This window comes from Piliocolobus tephrosceles, chromosome 2 (genome assembly GCF_002776525.5).
Source record: "Piliocolobus tephrosceles isolate RC106 chromosome 2, ASM277652v3, whole genome shotgun sequence".
Taxonomy (NCBI): domain Eukaryota; kingdom Metazoa; phylum Chordata; class Mammalia; order Primates; family Cercopithecidae; genus Piliocolobus; species Piliocolobus tephrosceles.
In genome coordinates, this window is record NC_045435.1 from 37,815,049 (window position 1) to 37,826,112 (window position 11,064).

General features: G+C 41.7%; 1 protein-coding gene across 4 annotated transcripts in view; it reads right to left on the bottom strand.

Annotated features, from left to right (window-relative positions):
• The window catches only part of GOLGB1 (golgin B1), a 90,483-nt gene extending 90,070 nt beyond the window's left edge, over nt 1-413 (bottom strand). For 3 of the 4 annotated variants that reach the window (XM_023214490.2, XM_023214470.2, XM_023214503.2), the window contains exon 1: nt 278-413. The gene's annotated coding sequence lies outside the window, so the exon portion shown is untranslated. The remainder of the gene's footprint in view (nt 1-277) is intronic. The other variant, XM_023214499.2, reaches the window with a different exon arrangement.
• Between the last annotated feature and the right edge of the window lie 10,651 nt (nt 414-11,064).

Sequence of the window (11,064 nt, forward strand, 5' to 3'; positions counted from 1 at the left end):
GTGCCGGGGAGGGGACAGACCGTGAGCAAGTGGTCCAAGTCTGCGTAGGGCGACCCCGAAGGCCCTCCGGTGGGGCCGAGAGGCTTGTGGGCTACTAGAACGAGGCCTGGTAGGTGAAGGAGGCGGGTGAAGGGCCGGATCCAGGACTGAATCCGGGAGAGGCGGGGCGAGGAGGGGACTCCAGTGTAGCTGCTTGGGCAGCTCCCGCGACCCCTCTGGCGGGGGTGACTGTTATTAGACTCGCAGAGGGAAGAGTTGGGGAGCGTCCCCCACTCACCTAGAAGCGCTGCCGCCTGAGGCTCCAGCCGCCCCCCTCCCAATTCAAGCCACGTCAGCTCGGGAACCCAGTACGCAACACCTTCCACCGCCGCGCCCCGCCAGGGACTCAGCCACTAGCAGTTGGGACGGAAGATGGGATTAAGACGCCGACCAATCAGGACTATCGGCAGTGCGTTACCGGGGAGACCAGGCACGCCTTGTTTGTTACCAACCTATCAACAATGACGGAAACCAATCAACGACAGAAGATGCGCCGCTTCCTCAAAGAAACAGCCAATGGACCCTAAAGAGTGAATGAGGGGCGTGATTAGAAGCGAGTAGGTGCCCCGGAAGAAGATCTAGGGAGGGACAGGAAATGCCGAGTGGGCGGGCGTTCTGGGAAAGGTCAGGTGTTCTCAGTGTTAGGTGGTTATGATGGCTTCGTCTAATTCCTCCGCTTAGTGGGCTGTGACTGACCCAGACTGCGGCTTGGGCTTCCGCAGAGACTTGAGACTGCGGGCACCCGCTGCCATTAGGATTGTTGAATGAGCTGTGAGAAGGAAGTCGGGGATATGGGACTCTTAGAGTCAAAAAATACTGGAGCCTCTTAGTTCTTCGTCTAATATGACCTTTTGATTTTGTTGATGAAAAATAATTAACCGTAGAAGTAACTTGCCCAAAGTCAAACAGCGACTTAGTGATGAAACTCGGACTAGAACCCGGTGTCAGTATGAAAGACTAGGAAGGCGCCTCTTACAAAGTGGAGCCTGAGCCAGGACCTAAGCAAAGATTGAGAGTTGAGGACTCAGGCTCTGCGATGGGTGTCAGTGAAGAGCTCCAGCAAAAGACTAAAATCACGCATGCTCTCCTTAAACCCCTAAGGAAAGGGAGGGAAGTAGCCAACTCCCAGTGACCTGTCATTTCAGGCACTCTCCAGGCAATAAGAATAATGTTAGTTTGAATTTATTGAATCTTACTGTGCACTCATCTGGCCCATTGTATGTATACTCATCTTAATGATTACATAACTTCGCAATTCAAACATCAGCTCAGTAAGGCCTTTCCTGGCTGCCCATCTTACAGAACTGGAGGTCATTATGCTAAGTGAAATAAGTTTGGCACAGAAAGACAAATATCCCATGGTCTCACTCATGTGGGAGCTTAAAAAGTTGATCTCATGGAGCAGAGATAAGTACCAGAGCCTGGGAAGGTGGAGTTGGGGGAGGCAGGGAAGAGATTGGTTAATGAGTACAAACATATAAGGAATAAGTTCAAGTGTTTGATAGCACAGTAGGGTGACTATAGTTAACAATATATATTTCAAAATAACTAGAAGAGAAGATTAGAAATGTTCCCAACACAAAGAAATGATAAATGTTTGAGGTGATAGATACCCTAAACACCCTGATTTGATTATTACACATTGTATGCATATATCAAACTACCACACCCTATAAATATGTACAAATGTGTATCAATACAAACATAAATAAAATTGCTGCATGCACTATACTTCTTTGCTTCTTTTTCCCCCTAAGCATTTTGCCATCTAACATACTATATATTTTATTCATTTATCTTGTATCTCTCTTCTCATTAGATTATAAGCTACAGGAAGGTAGTAATTTTGATCTCAGCTTTATCTCCAGGTCCCAGAAAAGTATAGAGGAGGGCACTCAATATCAAATTAATAAAATATATGTGATTATCCTTATTTTAAATGCAAGGCAATAAGACTTCAGAAGGTTAAATAATGTGCACAAGGTCCCATGGTGAGGGGCAGAGACAGAATTTGAAGTGGCTATTCAACGTCAATGCTGCAACACTTTATGAATACGTCATACGCCTATATCCTTCATTGTATCCACCCAGCAAAGTCCTAAACCTGCATCAGTCCAACCATTGGTCTCTACTCCTACCTTTGGGGAGCAAAATGCTGCAGGAGACATCAGGACAATAACGACATCAATGTCCTGACCACTACACATTCAGTTTCCAGCTGAACTCCATCTTCAGCACACTCTGAAATCCTTCTTGTCTTCAGCTTCCTCTCCCATTTACCACAATTATTCAAACCTTTAAATCCTCTTTAAGTCCCAACCCCATATCTACACCTCACACTCCCAGCAGATGAACTTGTTTCTACCTTAGAGAAAATAGAAACCATCACTGAGAGTCCCATTGTACTCCCTTACACAAAATTTACCTTTCTACATACCTATTTTCACATTCAACCTTAGAATTTATCTTTCAGTTTTAACAGAATGAAACGTTCTTATGGGAGAAGAGACTAGAATTTTGTCTGTCTAGTAGGTCTTCTTATGGCTCTACCTTCTATTATTGGGTGAGCATATTATGGTGAGAATTATAGTGAACACTAGGGGCACGAAAGAAGAAAATGAGGTGGAAAAGTTAACGAATGAAACTGATATTATCTCTAAGTTCACTGAAGGACTGGAAATAATTTAGAATGCAACTTAATGGAAGCAATTTAGGCTCTGAGAGGGTGATCAAGATAATAAAAGATAATCAGGAGTTGCCCCAGCAAAAAGGAGGGTACAGAATAGTGGAGGTAGAGGGAACAGCATGTGCACGAATGATTTGGGCAATTTGACATAAGAGATATGACTGAACAGATAGGCAAAGAGTAGGTCGTAAAATTGTGCTATTTTATGCGAAGGGGTTTGAATATGACTCTAAGCTCCAGAGCAGTTACAGACTGCAGAAATCACAGAATTGTGGAGTCATTCAGATGTCCCTTAGAGATAAGAAAGGGAAATAAAAGATATTCATACTAGAAAGTAATAAATAAAACTGTCTTTGTAGATGACATGATTTTTTATGTAAACAATACCTAAGAATAAACAAAAACCTCCTGGAATTAATAGGCAACTTTAGCAAACTACAGGGTAAAAGGTCAATTGCTTTCCTAACACCAGCAAAGAACAGTTGGAATTTGAAATTAAATTTCAAATTCCCTAACTGCAAGTACAGGGAGGAAAAGTTGAAAGACAAGAAATGTCACATTCTCTGTGATTTACTGTTGCCCTATTCCCTCTCCTCTTTTTCAGTTCTTTCCTCATCATCCTCTTACCTTCCCCTATACCAAATGCAAACTTATTCCAAAACTTTCATGCAGCTTTATTTATTAAGGTATCTTCCATACCTAATATATCTTCAGCATAGTATATACTCAATAAATATTTGTTAAATAAATAAAATATCCAACATATAATTCTATATGAATAAATCTTAAAATCTTAGAGAAATAAGAAATTGTTTTGAAAAATACAACTTTGAGACATATCAATTATATGCAAAAATATACAATCACATGATCACATCAATCAATGAAGAAAAAAATTTTCACAAGAAGAGGGAAGGTAAGGAAAGAAGAAGAGGGATGGTGGGGAGGAAAAAGAAGGGAGATGGGGGAAGAAAGAAGAGGGAAGGTGAGGAAAGAAAGTGGGGAAAGAAGAAGAGGGAAGGTGGGGAAAGAAAAAGAGGGATGGTGGGGAAGAAGAAGGAAGGTGGGGGAAGAAGAAGAGGGAAGGTGGGGGAAGAAGAAGAGGGAAGGTGGGGATAGGGAAAAGAAGCTGAGGAAAGAAGGTGGGGAAAGAAGAAGGAGAGAAAGTGGTGGAGGAAGAAAAAAAAAATCAACACCCATTCATGTTAAAAAAAAAAAAAACTCAGAAAACTAGCAATAGAAGGATATTTACTCAACTTGATAGAAAATATTACAAATTCTTAATGGTGAGAAACTAGATGCTTTCCCACTAAGATCAGGAAAAAGGCAAGGATGTCCCCTCTCACTACTCCTATGCGACATTATACTAAACCTACCTAATGTAAGATAAGAAAGGGAAATAAAAGATACTTATACCAGAAAGTAACAAATAAAACTGTCTTTGTAGATGACATGATTTTTTATGTGAACAATACCTAAGAATAAACAAAAACCTCCTGGAATTAATAGGCAACTTTAGCAAAACTACAGGGTAAAAGGTCAATTGCTTTCCTAACACCAGCAAAGAACAGTTGGAATTTGAAATTAAAAACACAATACCATTTACATTACCCTCAAAAAATAAAGAGAAAATAAATACTTAGGCATAAATCTAACAAAATATGCACAGGCTCTATGTGAAGGAAACTAGCAAACCTCTGATTAAAAAATTAAAATCTAAATAAATTGAGAAATATTCCCAGAAAGCATCAGTGTTTTTACAATGTCAATTCTTCCCAACTTTATCTGTAGATTCAATAAGATTTCAATCAAAATCTTAGCACATTATTTTGTGGATATCAACAAATTAATTCTGAATTTTATATGAAAAAGTAAAAGACCCAGAATAATCTCAAGAACAAAGTTTGTGGACTGACATTACCCAACTTCAAGACTTACTAAAAAGCTACAGTAAACAAGACAGTATGGTATTGGCAAACAAATAGACAAATAGACCAATGGGACAGAATGGAGAACCCCAAAATAGATCCACATAACTGTAGACAACTGATCTTTGACAAAGGAGCAAAGGCAATTCAATGGAGAAAAGAGTCCTTTCAATACATGGTGCTAGAACAACTGGAAATCCATATGCAAAAAATGACACACACCTTATACCTTTGATAAAAATAAAATGGATCTTAAGATGTAAATATAAAATTTAAAACTATAAAACATCTATAGGATAACTTGACTCTAGATGACTTTGAATTTGGTGATGACTTTTCAGATACAACACCAAAAGTATGACCCAATGGGGGTGGGGGAAACGTAATAAGTTGGACTTGATTAAAATGAAAAACTTCTGCTCTGCAAAGGCACTGTTAAGAAGATTTAAAAAACAACGCACAGAATGGGAGAAAATATTTGCAGAATACCTATTAGATAAAGGACTGTTACCTAAAATACACAAGGAACTCTTATAATGCAAAAATTTTAATTAAAAATAATTCACAAGTGGGCAAAAGATCTGAACAGACACCTCACCAAAGAAGATATACAGATGACAAATAAGCATATGAAAAAGTGCAGCCGGGCGTGGTGGCTCATGCCTGTAATCCCAGCACTTTGGGAGGTCGAGGCAGGCAGATCACAAGGTCAGAAGTTTAAGACCAGCCTGACCAACATGGTGAAATCCCCGTCTCTACTTAAAAAAATACAAAAATTAGCCAAGCATGGCGGCACGCGCCTATAATCCCAGCTACTCAGGCGACTGAGGCAGGACCATCGATTGAACCCGGGAGGCAGAGGTTGCAATGAGCTGAGAGTGCACCACTGCACTCAAGCCTGGGTGGTGACAGAGCAAGACTCTGTCTCAAAAAGAAAAAAAAGAAAAGAAAGAAAAAATACTCAGCGTCATATGTTACTAGGGGATTGTAAATTAAAGGAACAATAAGATACCACCACACACCTATTTGAATGACAAAAATCCAAAACCCGGACATCATCAACTGCTGGCAAGGATGTAGAAAAACAGGAACTCACATTTATTACTGGTCGGAATGCAAAATGATACAACCACTTTGGAAAACAGTCAAGCAGTTTCTTACAAAGCTAAACATAGATCGACCATACGATCCAGCAATCATGCTCCTAGATATATCCAAATCAGTGAAAATGTATGTCCACAAGAAAACTTGCACATGAATGTTTATAGCAGCTTTATTCACAATTCCCAAAACCTGAAAGCAACCAAGATGCCCTTCAGTAGATAAATGGATATACTGTGGTATTTCATACAATTGAACATTATTTTGTGATAAAAAGAATTGAGCAATCAAGCCATGAAAAGACAAGGAGGAACATTAAATGCATATTGTTAAGTGAAAGAAATCAGTCTGAAAAGGCTATATACTGTGTGGTCCAGCAGTATGACATTTTGAAAGAGGCAAAACTGTAGAAACAGTAAAAGAAAATCGGCCGGGCGCGGTGGCTCAAGCCTGTAATCCCAGCACTTTGGGAGGCCGAGACAGGCGGATCACGAGGTCAGGAGATCGAGACCATCCTGGCTAACACGGTGAAACCCCGTCTCTACTAAAAAAAAATACAAAAATCTAGCCGGGCGAGGTGGCGGGCGCCTGTAGTCCCAGCTACTCAGGAGGCTGAGGCAGGAGAATGGCGGGAACCCGGGAGGCGGAGCTTGCAGTGAGCTGAGATCCGGCCACTGCACTCCAGCTTGGGTGATAGAGCGAGACTCCGTCTCAACAAAAAAAAAAAAAAAAAAAAAAGAAAATCAATGGCTGTCATGGATGGGGTTAAGAAGGGGCAAAGAAGGATTAATATATGGAATAGAGACAATATTTTAATGGAGAGAAACTATTTTGTATGATACTACAATGGTGGATACATGGTATTGTGCATTTGTCAAACTCCATAGAACTGTATAACATAAAGAGTAAATTTTAATGTAAACTGTGGACTTTAGTTAATGATAATGTCTCAATATTGGTTCACCAAATGTAATAAACATGGTAATAATAGGGGAAACTGCTGAGAGGTGGGAAGTGGGGGGAGGATGAGATGAGTATGTAAAGCTCTGCATGTCTGCTCAATGTGTCTGTAAATCTAAAACTGTGCCACAAAATAAAGAAATGTATGTGTATACATATATTTCCAAATTTGACTCAAGAAAAAATAGAAGAATCTTACAACTTCTAGAAAAACACATTTAAAAGTTGTTAATCTCAGAAGAAAAGTATACAATCCAGACAGTTTTTCAGGCAATTGCTTTTGAGGCTTTGCTATAGACTGAATATTTGTGTTCCTGGCAAAATTCATATGTTGATGTCCGGTCAATTTTATAGTATGAGGGGGTAGGGCCTTTGGGAGATAAGTAGGTCATGAAGGTAGAAACCTCATGAATGAGATTAGTGCCCTTATAAAAGAGACCCCAGCGTGCTCCCTTGTCTTAATTTTTGTCGTTTTTTTTTTTTTGTTTTGTTTTTTTTGTTTTTGTTTTTTTTGAGACAGAGTCTCACTCTTGGGCTGGAGTGCAGTGGCATAATTTTGGCTCACTGCAACCTCAACCTCCAGGGCTCAGGTGATCGTCTAACCTCGGCCTCCCAAGTAGCTGAGACTACAGGTGTGCGCCACCATGCCCAGTGAATTTTTGTGGGGTTCTTTTTTTGTTTTTTTTTTTGTAGAGATTGGATTTTGCCATGTCGCCCAGGCTGGTCTTCAACTCTTGGGCTCAGGCAATATACCTGCCTTGGCCTCCCAAAGTACTAGGATTAAAAGCATGACCCACTACGCTTAGCTCCTTTGCCTCTTTGGCCATGTGAGGATAAATGAGAAGATGGCATTTGTGAGCCACGAAGTGAGCCTTCATGCAACACCGAATCTACCAGTGCCTTAATCTTAGACTTCTCAAACTTCAGAATTATGGGAAATAAATTTCTGTTGTTTATAAGCCACCCAGTCTATGGTATTGTTATAGCATCCCAGACTAAGACAAGCTTTTGAGGAACAGATATTTCCTATGCTATACAATCTATACAGAGCATAGGAACAGATGGAATGTTTCCCAGCTAATTCAGGTCTTAAAGACAAATAAACAAAAAAGGTCTTTTTGTAGTTTAACTGTGATTACCTTTGTCATTACAGTTTTCTTTCTCCATATTTACTGTAGCCAAAGATATTATTTACAAAAGTATCTATTTTCAGGGCAGCTTCATGGGGCCTATAACGAGAAAGAGGCAAAACCATGGGGGGCAATCAAGTGGTGGCTCCATGGCAGGGCCACTGAAACTAACAGCTCAGTTAGAGCCGTAGCCCTTCCAAAGCCCGACATGAGCCAGGGCTTGGAACATCTTCCACAGGCTATCCAGGACTTCAACGAGCAACAGAATGTTGCTGAATATCAACTGCAGCTGTTTGGGACTGAGACGCCCAGCAGACTATCAACAGCTGAAACTGCTCCCTAATGATATGTGTGTCTCTCAAATAGCTGGTCTCTAGAATTAGTTTTAAATGCAGTCATTAAATGAAAAGTCCTCATTAATCAGGATTCTCTAGGGATGAAGATGAACCTTAATTATGAGATTTGGATTTTGTATGAAAATATCTCTATATACTTGCCCTGCCCTGGGTCCCTATCTGTTGTATTTTCCTACATGAGCAAAATTCCCAGAAGGATCCAGAGTGTACCAAACACCACATAGGCCAAGCCTAAAAAAGATCATTTTTCTGAATTCCTTGGCCTTCATATGTCGGGAAACCAAAAAGCTGGCAGGACTACTAGAATTTAAGCCCCATCCCCATGCTTGTACTGTAGATTATCCACAAAAGTAGGGGCTGGTGCTGGACAGGCACCAGTAGGAGGGGTCAGAGATTATTGCTATCAGCAATACAGAGGAAATGCACATTCTGGAAGGGGACAGGGAGGTGATGACTGGAAGAGCAAGTTCCTGGATCTCCTTTGACCTGGGCTTCTGAATATGCTGGGGCAGTGGTCCCCATCCTTTTTGGCACCCGGGACTGGTTTCATGGAAGACGGAAAGTGCTGGTGGCGGGATAGGGGGTGGTTTCAGGATGAAACTCTTCTACCTCAGATTATCTGGCATTAGAGTCTCATACGGAGCGTGCAACCTAGAGTCCTCGCGTGCGCAGTTCACAGTAGGGTTGGCGCTTCTTTGAGAATCTAATGCGGCAGCTGATCTGACAGGAGGCGGAGCTCAGACAGAGATGCTCCATCTCCCGCTGCTCACCTCCTGCTGTGCAGCCTGGTTCCTAACAGGACACGGACTGGTACCGGTCCGTGGTCCGGGAGCTGGGGACCCCTGTGCTGGGGCATGGATGCAGCAGTCTTCAGCTGCATTTTTCCTTCCTGACAGGCTTCCATGGGTGCCAAGCCATGTCAGTAGGGCTGAATCTGACGTCTCTCTGAAGTACCAGAACACCTCTAGGGACAAAAAAAACCAGGGCTGGATTAGTGTTCACAACCAGGGTCCAGGATGCCTAAAATATAGCAGGGACATCTGTCCCTTGAAAGACTTGTTCAAAATTCAAGAAGTTCAAGTTGATCGTAAGGCACTAACCAGTGGCATCTGTTCTAGGAGTCGTTGGAATCACTGCCCTTGGGACCAGGGGCAGTCAGGGGAGTTTTGGAGAGGAAAGTTGAATCATAAAAGAGCATAATTACAAGGCAATTTAGGGTAAAAAGAGAAGGAGATAATGGATTAGCTAGAGGTCCCTGGAGCTCAGAACTAAAGGTAGGGGAATTCAGGGTGGGAGGAAAGGACCTGTGGTGAGATCATCAACTGCAGTCTCTTGAGAATAAAACCCAAATTGCCATACACACCCTGAGACCATCTAGGTGCCCCCTTACGTTATCTCTGTAGCTCCTTAACCTTTCCTGTGTCCCTGAACTCATCTCTATTTATTTCAGTTTCCTGCAGTAGAATTCAGTAGTTTTATTCTTGTGATGGTCAAATAGTTGTCTATGGGGTCATCATGACTGACTTAGAACAGAGAGTTCACCTGCCTCACCAGGGACAATACATCTCTATTCAGTGAGGGCCACAGAGATTTACTTACCAAGCAGCACCTCACTCATGCTGGCTATCTACAGCCAGAGCAGCAGATCTTTGTTCCTGCACCCAGGTGGGCACCTGAAAGTTGGATCATGGACCACTCCAGCCCCATAACACTTCTCCTGATTCAACTCAAATGCCCAAATTCATATCAGACGACATACTAGACAACACACTTTGGCTGCTCTCCCAGAAACTAAGAGACTTATAGATACTTATGGAACGTGAACTTCATGCTGCTAGGCTTCAAGCTCTTACATGTAGATTAGGCTCTTTATCCTCAGTGAAATGGTGGAGCCATGATTTGTATTCAGAGATTCTGACACGTAAACACTACACTGCACTGCCTGGTCTGCTCACTGCCCACAGGCTGACCTTACCTCTCCACACATTTGAGTCTGCTGTGATCTTTTCTTCCTTTCCTCTTTCTCATTTGCAATGGGAACTCTCCAAAGAGAAATTACTATTGTCCACGGCAGCAAACTCAGCAATTTGGGAGTTAGAGGGTCCTGGCAGCCACTTGGTGGCAGCCTTAGGACTACAGCTACTGGAAGTAAGGTTACAACTAATTCCTCAGTGACTTATCTGTGAAAACGGGGAAAGGAGTTCACTGGTTAACCACTGGGTATAGGACACATAACTAGTGCTCTATTGGACATAATAAAGAAGAAAATATTGTGTTTATTTTCAAGATGTTTGTAATCCAGTTATAAATATTATATATGTATATATTTATACATATGTATACACACACACACACAAACACACAATGCCTTAAAATAACTTCTAAGCAGTATACAGGTAAGTTCAAAAGAAAAACATACATTGTACAGAAGCTCAAGGCATTATAGACCGAAGGATTAGTCAGAGTGTTATGCGCTTAAAAAAATTGCCCTTAGAATTTACTTTGGATTAAAGTTTTGGAAGAGGGTGAACATATGGGCATATGGGGGCAGGGTGGGGCAGGGGAGATGTGGCAGGAAGGGCATCAAATGTAGTGGAATGACTTATGCAAAGGAATTAGGTTATTTGTCCCTCTTTTCATAATTTTCATGTCCATTTTGATGGTTTGGGCTTGTCTTAAGGCAACATATTTCCAGAACAGATACTTCCTCAACCACCTCTAATCAAAGCTAGTTAGAAATGACTCAGCTTAGGAAGATGGCCAAATAGGAACAGCTCCAGTCTCCATCTCCCAGCGCGAGGGACACAGAAGACCGGTGATTTCTGCATTTTCAACTGAGGTACTGGGGTCATCTCACTCGGGAG